This window comes from Ranitomeya variabilis, chromosome 5 (assembly GCF_051348905.1).
Source record: "Ranitomeya variabilis isolate aRanVar5 chromosome 5, aRanVar5.hap1, whole genome shotgun sequence".
NCBI lineage: Eukaryota > Metazoa > Chordata > Amphibia > Anura > Dendrobatidae > Ranitomeya > Ranitomeya variabilis.
The window spans coordinates 514013232-514031631 of record NC_135236.1 but is presented as its reverse complement, the minus strand read 5'-3'; the positions used below and the strand labels follow the sequence as shown (position 1 = coordinate 514031631).

At 44.7% G+C, this 18400-nt stretch overlaps 1 long non-coding RNA gene across 1 annotated transcript in view; it reads right to left on the bottom strand.

Moving 5' to 3' along the window:
* LOC143773792 (uncharacterized) overlaps positions 1 to 18400 on the bottom strand; it is a 143407-nt gene that overhangs the window by 83955 nt on the left and 41052 nt on the right. The window contains exon 3 of the long non-coding RNA XR_013215363.1: positions 12953 to 13032. This is a non-coding gene — a long non-coding RNA (uncharacterized LOC143773792). The remainder of the gene's footprint in view (positions 1 to 12952; positions 13033 to 18400) is intronic.

Sequence of the window (18400 nt, the reverse complement as noted above, 5' to 3'; positions counted from 1 at the left end):
GGGGGGCCAATAACCATGGACCCTCTCTAGGCTATTAATATCTGCCCTCAGTCACTGGCTTTACCACTCTGGTGGAGAAAATTTCGCGGGAGCCCACGCCAATTTTTTCCGCCATTTATCTCTTTATTTTACAAGTTACAGCGCCCAAATTTTGTACATACCCACTACTAACATTAGTAGTGTGGAATATGCAAAAAAAAGGGATATGAGATGGTTTACTGTATGTAAACCATGTCTCATATCCTGTCGGGTTTGGGAAGGAGAAACGAAAAGCCGGCAATTGATGGTCCGTGTAATCCGTATTTTTCTCGCCCCCATAGACTTTCATTGGTGATATTTTGGCGCAATACGGTGACAAACGCAGCATGCTGCGATTTTCTACGGCCATACAAGACCGTATTTTACGGATGCATAATATACGGCAGATGGGAGCTGGGCCATAGAGATTCATTGGGCCGTGTGCAATGCGTATTTTACGGACGTAGTTTATGCGCTCATACGTCCGTAAAACTCGCTATTGTGATGCCAGCCTAAGTCTGCTGACTTGGAACTTAACCCTTGGTTCATTCCTCCTGGTAAGAACTGTGTTTTTGGAACTTGGTTTATGGACTTGTTTCTGGACTGTGTGTTGCTACTTAACCCCTTAGTGACAGAGCCAATTTGGTACTTAATGACCAGGCCAATTTTTACAATTCTGACCACTGTCACTTTATGAGGTTATAACTCTGGAATGCTTCAACGGATCCTGCTGATTCTGAGATTGTTTTTTCGTGACATATTGTACTTCATGTAAGTGGTAACATTTCTTCGATATTACTTGCGATTATTTATGAAAAAAATGGAAATATGGCAAAAAAATTAAAAATTTAGCAATTTTCAAAATTTGGATTTTTATGCCCTTAAATCAGAGAGATATGTCACAAAAAATAGTTAATAAATAACATTTTCCACATGTCTACTTTACATCAGCACAATTTTGGAACCAAATTTTTTTTTTGTTAGGGAGTTATAAGGGTTAAATTTTCTCATTTTTACAACACCATTTTTTTTTAGGGACCACATCACATTTGAAGTCATTTTGAGGGGTCAATATGATAGAAAATAACCAAGTGTGACACCATTCTAAAAACTGCACCCCTCAAGGTGCTCAAAACCACATTCAAGAAGTTTATTAACCCTTTACGTGCTTCACAGGAACTGAAACAATGTGGAAGGCAAAAATGAACATTTAACTTTTTTTTGCAAACATTTTGCTTCAGAACCATTTTTTTTTATTTTCACAAGTGTAAAAACAGAAATTTAACCATAAATGTTGTTGTGCAATTTCTCCTGAATACGCCAATACCCCATATGTGGGAGTAAACCACTGTTTGGGCGCACCGCAGAGCTTGGAAAAGAAGGAGCGCCGTTTGACTTTTCCAATGCAGAATTGGCTGGAATTGAGATCGGATGCCATGTCACGTTTAGAGAGCCCCTGATGTGCCTAAACAGTGGAAACCCCCCACAAGTGACCCCATTTTGGAAACTAGACCCCTTAAGGAACTTAACTAGATGTGTGTTGAGCACTTTGAGCCCCCAAGTGCTTCACAGAAGTCTATAAAGTAGAGCCGTGAAAATAAAAAATCGCATTTGTTTACACAAAAATGATCTTTTCGCCCACAAATTCTTATTTTCACAAGGGTAACAGGAGAAATTAGACCACAAATGTTGTTGTGCAATTTCTCCTGAGTATGTTGATACCCCATATGTGGGGGTAAACCACTGTTTGGGCGCACCGCAGAGCTTGGAAGAGAAGGAGTGCCGTTTTACGTTTTCAATGTAGAATTGGCTGGAATTGAGATTGGACGCCATGTCGCATTTGGAGAGCCCCTGATGTGCCTAAACAGTAGAAGCCCCCCACAAGTTACCCCATTTTGGAAACTAGACCCCTTAAGGAAACTTAACTAGATGTGTGGTGAGCACTTCAAACCCCCAGGTGCTTCTCAGAAGTTTATAATGTAGAGCCGTGAAAATAAAAAATCGAATTTTTTCTACAAAAATGATTTTTTTGCCCCAAAATATTTATTTTCACAAGGGTAACAGGAGAAATTAGACCACAAAAGTTGTTGTGCAATTTCTCCTGAGTACATCGATACCCCATATGTGGGGGTAAACCACTGTTTGGGTGCACTGCAGAGCTTGGAAGAGAAGGAGTGCCGTTTTACTTTTTCGATGTAGAATTGGCTGGAATTGAGATCGGACGCCATGTCGCGTTTGGAGAGCTCCTGATGTGCCTAAACAGTGGAATCCCCCCACAAGTGACACCATTTTGGAAACTAGACCCCTTAAGGAACTTATCAAGATGTGTAGTGAGCACTTTAAACCCCCAGGTGCTTCACGGAAGGTTATAGAGTAGAGCCGTGAAAATAAAAAGTCGCATTTTTTTTCAAAAATGATATTTTGCCCCCAAATTTTTATTTTGACAATTGTAACAGGAGAAATTAGACAACAAAAGTTGTTGTGCAATTTCTCCTGAGTGTGGCGATACCCCATATGTGGGGGTAAACCACTGTTTGGGCGCACCGCAGAGCTTGGAAGAGAAGGAGTGCCGTTTTACTTTTTCAATGTAGAATTGGCTGGAATTGAGATCGGACTCCATGTCGCGTTTGGAGAGCCCCTGATGTGCCTAAACAGTAGAAACCCCCCACAAGTGACCCCATTTTGGAAACTAGACCACTTAAGGAACTTATCTAGATGTGCGGTGAGCACTTTAAACCCCCAAGTTCTTCACAGAAATTTATAAAGTAGAGCCGTGAAAATAAAAAATCCTTTTTTTTTCCTCAAAAATGATTTTTTTAGCCTGCAATTTTTTATTTTTTCAAGGGTAACAGGAGAAATTGGACCCCAAAATTTATTGTGCAATTTATGCTGAGTAGGCTGATACCCCATATGTTGGGGTAAACCACTGTTTGGGCGCATGGCAGAGCTCGGAAGGGAAGGAGCGCCGTTTTGGAATGCAGACTTTGATAGAATGGTCTGCGGGCGTTATGTTGCATTTGCAGAGCCCTTGATGTACCTAAACAGTAGAAACCCCCCACAAGTGACCCCATTTTGGAAACTAGACCCCCCAAGGAACTTATCTAGATGTGTGGTGAGAACTTTGAATGCCCATCTGCTTCACAGAAGTTTATAATGCAGAGTCGTGAAAATAAAAAATATTTTTTTTTCCACAAAAAAGATTTTTTAGCCCCCAAGTTTTTATTTTCACAAGGGTAACAAGAGAAATTGGACCCCAAAAGTTGTTGTCCAATTTGTGCTGAGTACACTGATACCCCATGTGTGGTGGGGACCACTGTTTGAGCGCATGGCAGAGCTCGGAAGGGAAGGAACCCCATTTTGGAATGCGGACTTTGATAGAATGGTCTGCGGGCATTATGTTGCGTTTGCAGAGACCCTGATGTACCTAAACAGTAGAAACCCCCCACAAGTGACCCCATTTTGTAAACTAGAGCCCCCAAGGAACTTATCTAGATGTGTGGTGAGAACTTTGAATGCCCAAGTGCTTCACAGATGTTTATAATGCAGAGTTGTGAAAATAAAAAATATTTTTTTTTTCCACAAAAATTTTTTTTTAGCCCCCAAGTTTTTATTTTCACAAGGGTAACAGGAGAAATTGGACCCCAAAAGTTGTTGTCCAATTTATCCCGAGTACGCTGATGCCCCATATGTGGGGGTAAACCACTGTTTGGGTGCACGGCAGAGCTCGGAAGGGAGGGAGCACCATTTGACTTTTTGAGCGCAAAATTGGCTGTGGCGTTTAGAGATGTACCTAAACAGTGGAAACCCCCCAAATCTAACTCCAACCCTAAGGGTACCGTCACACAGTGCAATTTTCATCGCTACGACGGCACGATCCGTGACGTCGCAGCGTCGTATGATTATCGCTCCAGCGTCGTAGACTGCGGTCACACTTTGCAATCACGGCGCTGGAGCGATGCCGAAGTCCCCGGTTAACCCCGGCCGCTGTGCTTACACAGTGCAGAGAAGCTGAGACGCCGGAGGACTGACACCGGAATGTAAGTATGTACTGTTTGTTTTTTTTACGTTTACGCTGGTAACCAGGGTAAACATCGGGTTACTAAGCGCGGCCCTGCGCTTAGTTACCCGATGTTTACCCTGGTTACAAGCGAACACATCGCTGGATCGGTGTCACACACAACGATCCAGCGATGTCAGCGGGTGATCAAGCGACGAAAGAAAGTTCCAAACGATCTGCTACGACGTACGATTCTCAGCGTGATGTCTGATCGCAGTAGCGTGTCAGACACAGCGATATCGTAACGATATCGCTAGAACGTCACGAATCGTACCGTCGTAGCGATGAAAATTTCACTGTGTGACAGTACCCTAACCCCAACACACCCCTAAGGCTTCTTTCACACTTCAGTTGTTTGGCATCAGTCAGCTCCGACATAGTGACGGATCCGTCACAATTGTTGAGAAAACGGTATTAACGGATCCGTTTTTTTGACGGATCCGTTACTTGGGGGTTGTCTGGGAAAAGTATCTACTACTACTACTAAAAGTTGATTGGGGCAACGGATCCGCCGAAATGACGGTAACAACGGATCCGTCGCCCATAGGCGGCCATTCTATGGAATGACGAACGCAACGGATCCGTCGCGAACCGCCATTTCGGCGGAGACAAAAAACGTTACAATGGCCGTCAATGTCTAGATGACGTCCGCCAAATCTCGACGGATCCGTCACATGGCGGATGGAACGGACGACCATCCGCCACAATCCGTCGCTAATGCATGTCTATGGGATAATAGCGGAACCGCCAAAAAAAATGGCGGATCCGCTATTTGATGAAAATGGCGGTTTCAGACTGACGCCAAAAGACTGAAGAATGAAAGAGGCCTAACCCTAAGGATAATCACAACCCTAACCTCAAAACAACCATAACCCTAATCAGAACCCTAAATCCAACACACCCCTAATCCTAATCTCAACCCTAACCTCAAACCTAACCCTAATCCCAATACACCCCTAATCCCAACCCTACCCTTAACCCTAATCCCAAACCTAACCGTAATCCCAAACGTAACCCTAATGCCAACCCTAATCCAAACCCTAATCCCAACCCTAACCCTAACTTTAGAAGCAACCCTAGTCCTAGCTTTAGCCCCAACCCTAACCCTAACCCTAAATTTAGCCCCAGCCCTAAGCCTAAATTTAGCCCCAACCCTAACCCTAAATTTAGCTCCAAACCTAACCCTAAATTTAGCCCCAACCCTAACCCTAACCCTAGCCCTAACCCTAACCCTAACCCTAGCCCTAACCCTAACCCTAACCCTAACCCTAGCCCTAACCCTAACCCTAGCCCTAACCCCAACCCTAACCCTAATTTTAGCCCCAACTCTTCTCTCCTGCCGGCCGGCAGATGGCAGCAGAGAGCGGGCGCAGTGCGCATGCGTCCGCCATTTTCTTTCTATAGGAAGAAGCCGGCCGGCAGGAGAAGACACAGGAGGACCCAGGGACACCGGTAAGTATGATAGGGTCCCCGAATCCCCCTATTTCTCTGTCCTCTGATGTGCGATCACATCAGAGGACAGAGAATTACACATTACTTTTTTTTTTTTTTTTTTTTTTGCGGTCGCCGGTAAACAGTTAATTACCGGCGATCGCAAAACAGGGGTCGGTAAAAACCGACCCCGATCATGTTCTTTGGGGTCTCGGCTACCCCCAGCAGCCGAGACCCCAAAGATCTCCCAGGTACCGGCCGGCGGGCGCACTACGCGTGCGCCCGCCATTTTTAAGATGGCAGCGCCCATGGGGAGGCACAAGGAGCACCGGGGGAGACAGGTGAGTATCGTGGGGGCATCGGGGGCGACCGGGGACCCCATTTCTCTGTCCTCTGATGTGCGATCACATCAGAGGACAGAGACATTAAATGGGAAATCGCATTTTTTTTTTTTTTTTTGCGATCGCCGGTAAACGGTTAATTACCGGCGATCGCAACTCAGGGGTCGGTAAAAAACCCCTGAACCATGTTCTCTGGGGTCTCGGCTACCCCCGGTAACCGAGACCCCAGAGAAAATCTGACTCTAGGGGGCGCTATTCACTTTTTCCACAGCGCCGTTAATTAACGGCGCTGTGGTTTAAGTACCCTTAGCGGCCGCCGTTAAAAGGCGTATCGGCAGTCGTTACGGGGTTAATCCTTCATTTACTCCCCCGGTGGGAGCTGTTCGAAACAACACCAGGAAACAACACCAGTAAAATACTTATGTGAACCTGTTTCTGAACTTACCTGTGTTTATGCCAAATCTGGGATCAACTTGTGATCTAGTTTCTGGACTTAACCGTGTTCATGCCACACCTGGGATGAACTTGTGGACTTGTTCTGGACTTCCCTGTGTTTACTTCATACCTGGATTTGACTCTTTCTGCACCGACAGTGTTTGGATCTGCACCACGTCACCTGTCACACTCACTTTTTGATCACCTTGCTGTGGACTCTGCCTTAACCCCTTCATGACCCAGCCTATTTTGGCCTTAATGACCTTGCCGTTTTTTGAAATTCTGACCAGTGTCCCTTTATGAGGTAATAACTCAGGAACGCTTCAACGGATCCTAGCGATTCTGAGATTGTTTTTTCGTGACATATTGGGCTTCATGTTAGTGGTAAATTTAGGTCGATAATTTCTGAGTTTATTTGTGAAAAAAACGGAAATTTGGCAAAAAATTTGAAAATTTCGCAATTTTCACATTTTGAATTTTTATTCTGTTAAACCAGAGAGTTTTGTGACACAAAATAGTTAATAAATAACGTTTCCCACATGTCTACTTTACATCAGCACAATTTTGGAAACATTTTTTTTTTTTGCTAGGAAGTTATAAGGGTTAAAATTTGACCAGTGATTTCTTATTTTTACAACAAAATTTACAAAACCATTTTTTTTAGGGACCACCTCACATTTGAAGTCATTTTGAGGGTTCTATATGGCTGAAAATACCCAAAAGTGACACCATTCTAAAAACTGCACCCCTCAAGGTGCTCAAAACCACATTCAAGAAGTTTATTAACCCTTCAGGTGTTTCACAGCAGCAGAAGCAACATGGAAGTAAAAAATGAACATTTAACTTTTTAGTCACAAAAATGATCTTTTAGCAACAATTTTTTTATTTTCCCAGCGGTAAAAGGAGAAACTGGACCACGGACGTTGTTGTCCAATTTGTCCTGAGTACGCTGATACCTCATATGTGGGGGTAAACCACTGGTTGGGCGCACGGCAGGGCTCGGAAGGGAAGGAGCGCCATTTGACTTTTTGAATGAAAAATTGGCTCCAATCTTTAGCCCACACCATGTCACGTTTGGAGAGCCCCGTGTGCCTAAACATTGGAGCTCCCCCACAAGTGACCCCATTTTGGAAACTAGACCCCCCAAGGAACTTATCTAGAAGCATAGTGAGCACTTTAAACCCCCAGGTGCTTCACAAATTGATCCGTAAAAATGAAAAAGTACTTTTTTTTCACAAAAAAATTATTTTAGCCTCAATTTTTTCATTCTCACATGGGCAACAGGATAAAATGGATCCTAAATTTTGTTGGGCAATTTCTCCTGAGTACACCAATACCTCACATGTGGGGGTAAACCACTGTTTGGGCACATGGTAAGGCTCGGAAGGGAAGGAGCGCCATTTGACTTTTCGAATGAAAAATTATCTCCATCGTTAGCGGACACCATGTCGCGTTTGGAAAGCCCCTGTGTGCCTAAACATTGGAGCTCCTCCACAAGTGACCCCATTTTGGAAACTAGACCCCCCAAGGAACTCATCTAGAGGCATAGTGAGCACTTTAAACCCCCAGGTGCTTCACAAATTGATCCGCAAAAATGAAAAAGTACTTTTTTTTCACACAAAATTTCTTTTAGCCTCAATTCTTTCATTTTCACATGGGCAACAGGATAAAATGGATCCTAAAATTTGTTGGGCAATTTCTCCTGAGTATGCCGATACCTCATATTTGGGGGTAAACCACTGTTTGGGTGCACGGCAAGGCTCGGAAAGGGAGGCGTGCCATTTGACTTTTTGAATGGAAAATTAGCTCCAATCGTTAGCGGACACCATGTCGCGTTTGGAGAGCCCCTGTGTGCCTAAACATTGGAGCTCCCCTACAAGTGACCCCATTTTGGAAACTAGACCCCCCAAGGAACTTATCTAGATGCATAGTGAGCACTTATAACCCCCAGGTGCTTCACAGAAGTTTATAACGCAGAGCCGTGAAAATAAAAAAATAATTTTTCTTTCCTCAAAAATGATTTTTAGCCCAGAATTTTTTATTTTCCCAAGGGTAATAGGAGAAATTGGATCCCAAATGTTGTTGTCCAGTTTGTCCTGAGTACGATGATACCCCATATGTGGGGGTAAACCACTGTTTGGGCGCACGGCAGGGCTCGGAAGGGAAGGCACGCCATTTGGCTTTTTGAATGGAAAATTAGCTCCAATCATTAGCGGACACCATGTCGCGTTTGGAGAGCCCCTGTGTGCCTAAACATTGGAGCTCCCGCACAAGTGACCCCATTTTGGAAACTAGACCTCCCAAGGAACTAATCTAGATGTGTGGTGAGCACTTTGAACCCCCAAGTGCTTCACAGAAGTTTATAACGCAGAGCCGTGAAAATAAAAAATGTGTTTCCTTTCCTCAAAAATATTTTTTTAGCCCAGAATTTTTTTATTTTTGCAAGAGTAACAGGAGAAATTGGACCCCAAAAGTTGTTGTCCAGTTTCTCCTGAGTACGCTGATACCCCATATGTGGGGGTAAACCACTGTTTTGGCACACGTCGGGGTTCGGAAGGGAAGTAGTGACGTTTTGAAATGCAGACTTTGATGGAATGCTCTGCGGGCATCATGTTGCGTTTGCAGAGCCCCTGATGTGCCTAAACAGTAGGAACTCCCCACAAGTGACTCCATTTTGGAAACTAGACCCCCAAGGGAACTTATCTAGATGTGTGGTGAGCACTTTGAACCCCCAAGTGCTTCACAGAAGTTTATAATGCAGAGCCGTGAAAATAATAAATGTGTTTCCTTTACTCAAAAATATTTTTTTAGCCCAGAATTTTTTATTTTTGCAAGAGTAACAGGAGAAATTGGACCCCAAAAGTTGTTGTCCAGTTTCTCCTGAGTACGCTGATACCCCATATGTGGGGGTAAACCACTGTTTTGGCACACGTCGGGGTTCGGAAGGGAAGTAGTGACGTTTTGAAATGCAGACTTTGATGGAATGCTCTGCGGGCATCATGTTGCGTTTGCAGAGCCCCTGATGTGCCTAAACAGTAGGAACTCCCCACAAGTGACTCCATTTTGGAAACTAGACCCCCAAGGGAACTTATCTAGATGTGTGGTGAGCACTTTGAACCCCCAAGTGCTTCACAGAAGTTTATAATGCAGAGCCGTGAAAATAATAAATGTGTTTCCTTTACTCAAAAATATTTTTTTAGCCCAGAATTTTTTATTTTTGCAAGAGTAACAGGAGAAATTGGACCCCAAAAGTTGTTGTCCAGTTTCTCCTGAGTACGTTGATACCCCATATGTGGGGGTAAACCACTGTTTGGGCACATGCCGGGGCTCGGAAGGGAAGTAGTGACGTTTTGGAATGCAGACTTTGATGGAATGGTCTGCGGGCATCATGTTACGTTTGCAGAGCCCCTGATATGCCTAAACAGTAGAAACCCCCCACAAGTGACCCCATTTTGGAAACTAGACCCCCCAAGGAACTTATCTAGATGTGTGGTGAGCACGTTCAACCCCCAAGTGCTTCACAGAAGTTTACAACGCAGAGCCGTGAAAATAAAAAATCATTTTTCTGTCCTCAAAAAAGATGTTTTAGCAAGCAATTTTTTATTTTCACAAGGGTAACAGGAGAATTTGGACCCCAATATTTGTTGCCCAGTTTGTTGTGAGTACGCTGATACCCCATATGTGGGGGTAAACCACTGTTTGGGCGCACGTCAGGGCTCGGAAGGGAAGTAGTGACATTTGAAATGCAGACTTTGATGGAATGGTCTGCGGGCGTCACATTGCATTTGCAGAGCCCCTGATGTGCCTAAACAGTAGAAACACCCCACAAGTGACCCCATTTTGGAAACTAGACCCCCGAAGGAACTTATCTAGATGTGTGGTGAGCACTTTCAACCCCCAAGTGCTTCACAGAAGTTTATAACGCAGAGCCGTGAAAATAAAAAATAATTGTTCTTTCCTCAAAAATTATGTTTTAGCAAGTAATTTTTTATTTTTGCAAGGGTAACAGGAGAAATTGGACCCCAACAGTTGTTGCCCAGTTTGTCCTGAGTACGCTGGTACCCCAAATGTGGGGGTAAACCACTGTTTGGGCGCACGTCGGGGCTTGGAAGGGCGGGAGCACCATTTGACTTTTTGAACGCAAGATTGGCTGGAATCAATGGTGGCGCCATGTTGCGTTTGGAGACCCCTGATGTGCCTAAACAGTGGAAACCCCTCAATTCTAACTTCAACACTAACCCCAACACACCCCTAATCCTAATCCCAACTGTAGCCATAACCCTAATCACAACCCTAACCCCAACACACCCCTAACCACAACCCTAACCGCAACACACCCGTAACCCTAATTCCAACCCTAATCCTAACCCTAATCCCAACCGTAACCCTAATCCCAACCCTAACCAAAACTGTAACCCCAACACACCCCTAACCCTATCCGTAACCCTAACCACAAGCCTAATCTTAACCCTATTTCAAACCCTAGCCCTAATTCCAACCCTAACTCTAATTCCAACCCTAACCCTAAGGCTATGTGCCCACGTTGCGGATTCGTGTGAGATTTTTCCGCACGATTTTTGAAAAATCTGCAGGTAAAAGGCACTGCGTTTTACCTGCGGATTTACAGCAGATTTCCAGTGTTTTTTTGTGCGGATTTCACCTGCGGATTCCTATTGAGGAACAGGTGTAAAACGCTGCGGAATCCGCACAAAGAATTGACATGCTGCGGAAAATACAACGCAGCGTTTCTGCACGGAATTTTCCGCACCATGGGCACAGCGGATTTGGTTTTCCTTAGGTGTACATGGTACTGTAAACCTGATGGAAAACTGCTTCGAATTCGCAGCGGCCAATCCGCTGCGGATCCGCGGCCAATCCGCTGCCGATCCGCTGCGGATCCGCGGCCAATCCGCTGCGGGTCCGCTGCCAATCCGCTGCGGATCCGTGGCCAATCCGCTGCCGATCCGCTGCCAATCCGCTGCGGATCCGCTGCCAATCCACTGCGGATCCGCGGCCAATCCGCTGCCAATCCGCTGCGGATCCGCGGCCAATCCGCTGCGGGTCCGCTGCCAATCCGCTGCGGATCCGCGGCCAATCCGCTGCCAATCCGCTGCGGATCCGCTGCCAATCCGCTGCGGATCCGCGGCCAATCCGCTGCGGATCCGCTGCGGATCCGCTGCGGATCCGGTGCGGATCCGCTGCGGATTCGCTGCGGATCCGCTGCCGATCCGCTGCCGATCCGCTGCCGATCCGCGGCCGATCCGCTGCCGATCCGCTGCCGATCCGCTGTGGATCCGCGGCCGATCCGCTCTGTGTGCACATGCCATAACCCTACCCCTAACCCTAACCCTACCCCTAACCCTACCCCTAGTTCTAACCCTAGTTCTAACCCTAACCCTAGTGGAAAAAAAAAAAAAAAAAATTCTTTATTTTATTATTGTCCCTATGGGGGTGATAAAGGGGGGGGGGGTTATTTATTATTTTTTTTATTTTGATCGCTGTGATAGAACCTACCACAGCGATCAAAATGTACTTGTAAGGAATCTGCCGACTGGCAGATTCGGCGGGCGCACTGAGCATGCGCCCGCCATTTTCCAAGATGGCGGCGCCCAGGGAGGAGACGGCCGGACACCGGGAGGATCGGTAAGTATGAAGGGGTGGTGGGGGGGTGGATCGGAGCACAGGGGGGGTGATCGGAGCACAGGGGGGGGGGATCTGAGCAAGGAGGGAGCGGACAGCAGGACGGGGGAGCCGGCAGGCGGACGGAGGGGACCGGAGAACTAACGGAGCACTGGGGGGGCGATCGGTGGGTGTGGGGGGGGGCACTTTAGTATTTCCAGCCATGGCCGATGTTATTGCAGCATCGGCCATGGCTGGATTGTAATATTTCACCAGTTTTTTAGGTGAAATATTACAAATCGCTCTGATTGGCAGTTTCACTTTCAACAGCCAATCAGAGCGATCGTAGCCACGGGGGGGTGAAGCCACCCCCCCTGGGCTGAAGCACCACTCCCCCTCTCCCTGCAGATCGGGTAAAATAGGAGTTAACCCCTTCACCCGATCTGCAGGGACGCGATCATTCCATGACGCATACGCTGCGTCATAGGTCGTTTTGGCACCGACTTTCATGACGCAGCGTATGCGTCAAAGGTCGTTAAGGGGTTAAGAACTCTGCCAATTTGCTGTATATGTTTCAAGGACTTGTTTCATTCTAGGACACTGTGGGTTATCAGTATATTGTTTTGGGTGTTATTGCTGTTGTACAAATACACTATTTGCACTAAAAAAACCCGTCTCTGTCTGTTCATTGCCCCACGCTATCAGAAACCTTGAGTTCCTACAATAGTATTACATAGCAATCAATTTGTACTTAGAAAGTTCTGGTAAGCATGCCTAATCAGGTCATTAATCTTCTAATTAATTTGCTTGCAAGTAGTTGACCTATAGTTGTTTAGCGACCACCAGCGACAAGTCTAAATTCAAATTCTGCTAGCTGTATGTAAAATTATGATCTTTGTGGTATCTTACATTGATACCAAACCACGCAACTGAAAAATGGACAGGAGCGGTAGTCATCATGACCCAGTTGCTGCATGGTTATGCTCTGGCACTTTACAGGAAAACGTCCCAGTTATATTGTGCTGTCAGGTGTGGGGTATATCACACTCACTTGTAGATGACAGGTCTCGGCTGTCTCCAAACCTTCCTCCTCAGGAGCCGCCGCACACCATTTACTGGATACCAAGTTCACTGCAACAAGCAAACGTTTACTAGTCAGTTCAGTGGACTAAGACACTGCGCTTCCTTACTTACTCACCTAATACCATTCATCCCACCTTGAGCATCCCTTCACTCACTGGTTCTGTTAGCCCCAGGGATCTCACTTCTAGTGTTGAGCGATACCTTCCAATATGCATTGGTATCGATATCGGATAGTATCGGCTGATACCGGCAAAATATCGGATCTCGCCGATACCGATACCCGATACCAATGCATTTCAATGGGACGCAAAGTATCGGAATGGTTCTCAGGGTCTGAAGGAGAGGAAACTCTCCTTCAGGCCCTGGGATCCATATTCATGTGTAAAATAAAGAATTAAAATAAAAAATATGGATATACTCACCTCTCCGGCGGCCCCTGGACTTTACCGATGTAACCGGGAGCCTCCATTCCTAAGAATGAGCGCGTGAAGGGCCTTCGATGACGTCGCGGCTTCTGATTGGTCGCGTGAGCGCTCATGTGACAGCTCACGCAACCAATCACAAGCCGCGACGTCATTGCAGGTCCTTCATGCGCTCATTCTTAGGAACAAAGGCTCCCGGTTACATCGGTAAAGTCCAGGGGCCGCTGGAGAGGTGAGTATATCCATATATATATATATATATATATATCCATATACTCACCTCTCCGGCGGCCCCTGGACCTTACCGCCGTAACCGGGAGGTCCCGTTCCTAAGAATGAGCGCGTGAAGGACCTGCGATGACGTCGCGGCTTGTGATTGGTCACATGAGCGGTCACATGAGTGCTCACGTGACCAATCAGAAGCCGCGACGTCATCGAATGCCCTTCACGCGCTCATTCTTAGGAACGGAGGCTGCAGGTTACAGCGGTAAGATCTAGGGGCCGCCGGAGAGGTGAGTATATCCATATTTTTTATTTTAATTCTTTATTTTACACATGAATATGGTTCCGATACCGATTCCCGATATCACAAAAGTATCGGAACTCGGTATCGGAATTCCGATACCGCAAGTATCGGCCGATACCCGATACTTGCGGTATCGGAATGCTCAACACTACTCACTTCCCATTTTGCAGTTCACCCAGGATCCATTACCTTCCTTCTTGGTGGATACCTCTCCATCTTCCTCTGTACGTCAAAGTGCATGATGTGTCCGGCAGCCCCTATGCAAGACTTTTGGCTCAGGGCGTGACTGCCTCGAATGGTAGACACATACTGACCCCAGCAGCCCACTGAACTTAAACTTGTTAATACACTTCTCTATCTCTATCCCTACGGTATCAGGAAGTGCCCACCTTTTATTACCACTAGTCCCCACAGACTGGGCTAGTTCTATCCATTAACTATATCCAACACTTTCCTATCCTACAGGTGAAACCTATACAAGAGGTATTGATCCATATTTTGGCCAAAATATGAAAGCTTTCAATCCACTACAAGGGTCCTCATACTTGTGAGTCCCTACACTAAAATTGAAAGCAAAGCCACAGAAAGAATTAAAAATCCCAAAAAAATCAAGACAGCAAAAAAGGGCAACAGAATTCCCCTGCCCAATCAGATAAATGAATACACTGAGGACCAGGCAGCAGGCACCGAGGGTGCACATGTAGTTTTTTACTTTCATAATTTTTTCCGGCCCTCTACTGTTCAGCAAAATAGGGGCTGCAACTTGCCGCCATTTTGCTGAATTTGTGAGGAGCGAATTACAAAAAAATCTATATTCTGAATAATATGGGTTTTTGTAAAATTCAAGTAGAACTCAATTCCATTTTAATAAATTCGCTGATCCCTGGTAAGTGTAAAAGTGACTAGATCAGATTTGTTTTTGTTTTTTAATTTTAACGTTCTCATTTACTTCAGTAAAACTTTTATAGGTTTAAAGCGCTCAATCAACCTTAAAATGTCTGATCAAATGAAGTTTACATGTTCTACAAGAGATCAATGCAGCATATTGGAAACCTTTTGAAAGAGTACTGATTAGCACTGCTGAAAGCTGCTTTATGTGAAGCTTCTGATAGGAAATAGATAATACCTGTACAAACACTTTAGTGAAAACGCACATCTATAATATTGTGACAAGTCACTCCAATATTTCTACAAACGCTTTGGTTTGGCACATGCAGAGTTAGGTCATAAGTGTTTAGGGACCATCCATATTAAATGTACATCTTGTTGTGGTTTGATGGCTTTTGCCCACTTTGATCAAAAACCGGTAAGTAATTATCTCACGTTTTTCATGTTTACAGCAATACTAGAGTTCATGTAATCATTAATTGCAGTGTGCTGGCGCATCGTGTATGTGCCGCGGGTGAAACGAGTATTGAACACGTCACCAATTTTATAAGTAAATATATTTCTAAGAATGAAAATTGGATTCAATTTTCACGAGATGTCGGTAATAACCCATCTAATCCATGGTATTGTGTTTTGGCGGTGATATGCAATGCCTTTTGGCCTCCAAACATGGTGTGTATTATGGCATCCAAAGAGTTCAATTTTGGTCTCTTCTGACCAGACTATATTATCCCAGTACTTCAAAGACTTGTCTAAATGTTGTTAAGCAAACATTTATTGCACTTGAACATGCTATTAGTTGTGTGCTGTGCTTGCGTACAGGCTATGGAAGTAGGGTACATTACAATTATGCCTGTTGATTTCAGGTCTTTCTGTAGATCTCCACGGGTGGTCTTTTGCTGTTGGACAACTCTGATAATTCTTTTCACTCCTCTGTCTGAAATCGTGAGGGGAGCACCTTTTCATGGCAGGTTTACCGTGAAATGATATTCCTTCCATATTCAGATTATGACTCCAACAATGCTCACTGGAACCTTTATTAGTTTAAAAATTCTTCTGTATCCATGTTTTGCAACAATAAGGTTGCAAAGGTCTTGAGACATCTCACTGGTTTTACTCATCATTCTTGTGTGGCAACTAGGTAATGAGGTACTTTTTTATAGGCCATCAGTTGAACCAGCTGACATTATTTTTTACTAAGTGGCATGATTGCGTTCTAATTACTGATACACTTCAGCTGATGTCATGACTCTTTATGGCTTTTAACACCTCTCTTCCTTCATGTGTTCAATACTTTTTCTTTGTGTCATTTCTCATTATTACACATAATTTTCTGACACCTATGTTTTCATTTCTTTGCCCGTGTGCATTGAATAGGTTGTTACCAACATCTGGTGAGAATTTCATGTTAATTGCACCTTTACAAAATATATTTTCTTATAAAATTGCTGTTGTGTTCATGCTGCTTTCATCAATAGAGTGCAGTAAGCCTGCTCGATGCTGGGCTATGATGTGCGGTGAAACTCCGCACATCATGTGTCTGTCAGGGCACAACTGGTCTAAGACTGTGCATCTTTTAGTGACAAATCCCTCCCTGTCCCAGATGTTTGACTTGTTACATCTTCCCCAGAAGTGGTTGCAGCCAAAGTCCTCCACCCCAGCCGAGATGATCAAGTGTGTGGTGTAGTTTAGTGGGGTTGGTGCAGTGCAACAGATAGGCAGGGATCACAGGAAAGTTCAAAGCAAAGTGTCTTTAACCCCAGAATGACCGAGCCAATTTTTTAAATCTGACCATTGCCACTTTATGCAGTAATAACTCTGGAATGCTTCAACATATCCCATTGATTTTGAGATTGTTTTTTCGTGACATACTATACCTTATGATAATGGTAAACTTAGGTTGACATATTTTGATTTATTTTATAAAAATATCAGCAATTTGACACAAATTTTAAAAAATTAGCAATTTTCAAACTTTGAATGATTATCCCTTTAATCCAGACAGTCGCACCGCACAAAAATATTAATAAGTAACAATTCCCTCATGTCTTCTTTACATCACCACCATTTGTAAAATGTTGTTTTATTTTGTTATAATTTTAGAAGGTTTAAAAGTGTATTTAAAGGAAGGTTTAAAAGGAAATTTACAGAACAAATTTTTTTAGGGACCTGTTCATTTTCAAAGTGACTTTGGGGGTCCTATATATTGGGAAACCACCAAAAGTGAGACCATTTTAAAAACCGCACCCCTTGATATATTTAAAATTTCTTTCAGATAGTTCATTAACCTGACAGATGCTATTCAAGAATTAATGCAAAGTGAGTGACGTGACAGGAATGAAGAAATTTATTTTTACCATCTAAATGTCAATAACTTCTGAACAGGCAACTAGCTGGTAGACTTTAAAGCCACTATTTGGCCGTGAATTACCATGGGAAGCATCAGGACCACACAATCATAATCTCAGGGTGACTGTGGGGTTAAAGAGGGAGCCCCCATACTCTGTCAATCATTTAGGTACTGTAGTCACTAGTGACATCATCATTTAAGGAGTTAAATGACCATGGTCGGTGCCAACACTGATCGTGGCTGATGCAACAAGCTGTCAGCTACAGGACTGTCACCTGTATGGGGATGCTATTCTCCTATATCTCAGGTCAGTAAAAAGACATTTTGTGGTCATTAAGGGGTTAATGTCCAAAGTAACTCACAAATGGAAAACAAATGGTATCCTCCGGATCACAGCCGGGGCTTCAAAACCATCCATATCAGAGACTGGTTTCCTTGGGTGACTGCCCCACTGTACCACGCTGAGGGGTGCCAGGTATTATGGCTTCACTTGGCTCCATGTTACTTCACACATAAGCCGGATGTTGCAGAGCCACCTGTTCTGCAGTTTGCAAACCATGAATGACATATCCAACCCTTTCCTGCAGGGTTTTTAAATGGAATCTGTGGCCATGGGCCACTTGTAAGACCCAGCTGGAGAGAGCAAACCACCCCACTACCATCCTGTAGTTCGCTCCAAAAATAAAAGCCCTTAACGGGTTTTCCTAAACATTGCCTTGGCCAGATAACTTGACCAGGTCCATACTTATTTTTATTTTGCACTGCAATCAAAGCTATGCTTGTGACTGCAATGCACTCCAGCGGCGTCAATTTGCTTCTATGCGCATCCTGGGGGATACATATCATCCCTCACATATGATCCCCCTCACTGCCTCACAGTGGTTATGGACAGATTTATTCACTTCTTTCCTAGACTGGTGCAAACCTGGGTTGCCCACGGAGATCCTTGGAATGTGGACGACCTGGTTAGCCTACAAGAATGTCCTCGGTTTTATGCCTATCTGGCCTGCAGTGTGGACTATCAACTTGGAAGGGAGCAGCAGACATGTCCTGTGACAATAAATGGAGCACTGGAGTCTGGACTCTTGGACATGGGGAGTTTGGTGACCCTGTTTATGGCCACACCCCCCACCAGTTCAACCCTGTAAGGATTATGGGTGTCCGTTATATTCACAAGGACGCTAAGGACTACCCTGTTGCAAGAGTGAGCATAGAAACAAACTATGACAC